Consider the following 3072-nt stretch of genomic DNA (forward strand, 5'->3'; position numbering starts at 1 on the left):
ACACGGGACTTTCCCCAGCCGCGGGGTGCCAGCCCCGGAGCATACAAGGGGCTCATGGAGGGAGAGGTGGCGTCAGGCTTGCTGCCTCCAAGAGAGGCTGCAAGGTGGATTGGGTAGGGGTGGTTTTGCCGCCGCATCCTTGATAGCACCCAAAATCCATCCGAGGATGAGGGAGGTGACGGGGCCAGCAGGAGGGCACTGTTGGAGGAGCAGCAGCATCCCTCCTTCCCCTCTCCTTGCCTTCATCACCCACCCTTTGATGGCACCTCAGAGGGGTTTGCAGGCTTCAAGGCTTCATCCTCCCCACCCAACAGATCCACCGGCTCCATTTGGATCCCCACTTGACTCCATTTGGATCCTAAATCAGCTCCCTCTGGATCCCAAATTGGCTCTGTTCGGTTCCCAAATCAGTTCCCTTTGGATCCCAAATCAGCTCCCTTTGGAACCCAAATCATCTTCCCTTGAAACCCAAATCAGCTCCCTTTGGATCCCCAAGCCATCTCACCCAAGCCAAGCATGAAAACCCGCATAACTCGCCTGCTCGCTGCTCCAGAGCCATCACTTGCCTCTGGCACTTACAAATGATGTAATCCACTTTATTTGTGTGACAACAAAACGGTTATTATAGTAATAAGTATAATTAGCACAAGACAATTACCATAATAATACATTTCCCTTGTTCCAGAGGTACTTTTAAAAAACAGGTTTATTTAAGATTTTGAAGAAATAAATAAAAATTGCTCAGCGAGGTGCAGCAATAAAGAATTTTGTTGTGCTGATGCATGGGGAACAAAAGAGCGGTTTCTGCCTGAGGCAAGCGTGGCCTTGGAGGTCATAGGGTTCCTCTTTGCCCAGACCTCTGAAAATCTTCTTCCATCCTAAAGATCTTCTCCAGGGAGATGATGCAAATGGGAAATGTGTGGGGAGTGCTGGAAGGGGCACGGCAGCTTCATCTTTGTATGGATGGAGGATTCCCCAGGACCCACCATGTGCAGGTGCAGGACCTCCATATGATGCTGGTTTGGTGGCCACCAAATTGGACGTTCCCTAAAAACCCATTCAAGGCCTCGATTTGTCGCTTTGGAAGATGGATCCACAAGGAATGGAGCTGGAGGAGCCACCAGCCGCAGGCAGGACTGTCAGCAGGATGATGACATCAGTTAAAAACCAGCTTTTTTGTCGTTAAATCACACCCTTCGCATCCCCCCTCGGAGCAGGGAAGCTTGGGTCTGGAGGTGCTTCGGGGCTGGGAGTTGAGCGTCACGCGAAGGGCTCATCCACTCCACCAGGGTCTTCAGGCAGCATTTAAACCCAGAGCTTAAAAATAGTCCCAGGGAGTCCAGGCACAGAGGGGATGTGCTGCCATCTGGCTTCAGTGGGGACAAGAACGTCACCTGCCTTTGTTGGACCTCGTGACCCCGCACAAAATTAAACATGAGATGGAGGAATTATCGGAGTGGCTTGGTCACCTTGGTCACCCATCCCCAAATCCTCCCGTGTTCAGTTACCCATATCATAGTGCTTGTAGGGTTTTGCTTCAGCTGCAGATTTTCTGTTGGTAGGAAAGGTCGTGTCCATGGAGATGGGGCATTTTCTCACCCCAAATAAATGGCAAAAAAGCACCCAGAAGCACCGTGGGTGCAGCAGAGCTGGGTGGCAAGGATGACAGCCAGCAAGCCTCTTGCCACTGTCCTTCCCTGATGTTGTGTGGCCACATGAGCAACATCTCCCCATCCACTGAGCTCAAGAAAACAGCTCAAAACCAGTCCTGATCCCATCCAGCTTCCCAGTTTCACTGCTCCTACTTTTTGCCCTTGGGTCAGTCAATATTTCATTGCAGGATGCCTCTTCCAGAACATCAGTCCATGGTCTGGGACAGGATTTGGGGACTTGGGGTGGAGGCAGCTGTGCTGGAGATGCCTGGCATCAACTTGCTGCAATCCCTAGGGCTGAATTACCTTTTTGTCCATCTCCCGGACAAAAAGAAACAAGTTTTCCACCTAACAGTAGCCACCAGTAGAGAAAACCATCACTTTCCTTTGCCCACTGAATTCCTTGAGCTGCTGGCATTTTTGAATTTATCCCCTCTGCTTGCCCCAGGGATGGGTCTGCAGGATGTTACCTCTTGCTCCTCTCCTTTCCATGAACTCTGACGTGGGGACGTTTTCTCCTCCTGCCTTTGAAGCCCTTGGTGCCACCCATCTGCCCCCTCTCTGACCACGCAGGCAGCCCTGAGCATAAGCACAAGCCTGGCCTTGGTATTTTTAAAAGATGCTTTGAAAATTCACTTTAGGACTATTATTCCCGCAGCCTTATTATTTTCAGATGCAAAGAGCGCGCTGTTTGGCAGCCGGCAGCCGGAGTTAATACAATGCAAATGCGGCGGATCCACCGCAGCTGAACTCCTTACGTCCCGGAGTGCGGCTGCGCCCTTGATTTCTCAACAACGGGTCTTTGGAAAGACACCAGAACATCTTCTGCAAAGGATTTGCTCCTCTCAAGTCTGGTTCATCCGAAAGTTTATTAGTGGAGAGGGGGTAATGAAAATAACGTGAGCTGGCATCGTAAACACGCACACTCAGCCGAAGGAGCCGAACGCAGTTTGGAACAAGCCGTGTAAGCACCGCAGTATCGTATTCCTTCCATCCTCCCAGCCAGCCAAATGCCAATAATTAGCCATAAATAATACCTAGGCTCCTCACAGCAGGTTAATCCACTATAAACATGAACTGAGCTGGAGAAATAACCCCGGGATGGAAAACAGCCTGGTAGCCAAGTGAGAAGTTTTGTGCAGACGGAGCCGCTGCCAGATTTGGAGTCGCTGGATCCGAGCAGCTCCTTGGCTCGCTCTGTGGCTGCTTGGCCACCAAGAGCATCCCTGCCTCGACGGGAGGTCGGGGCTGCTCCGAGGCCGTGGTCCTTCCCCAAAATCCTAGCAGGATGCTGGAGTGGTTGGCTGTGCCAGCGATGTCCACGTTGGTGGGGATTGGGGAGCCAAAGCTCCCTCCAGATGGGACAAATCCTGTACCCTGATGGGGTTTCACCTGCTGTCAGCCCCACTCTCAGCCTGTG

The sequence above is a fragment of the Anas platyrhynchos genome, chromosome 34 (assembly GCF_047663525.1).
Source record: "Anas platyrhynchos isolate ZD024472 breed Pekin duck chromosome 34, IASCAAS_PekinDuck_T2T, whole genome shotgun sequence".
Taxonomy (NCBI): domain Eukaryota; kingdom Metazoa; phylum Chordata; class Aves; order Anseriformes; family Anatidae; genus Anas; species Anas platyrhynchos.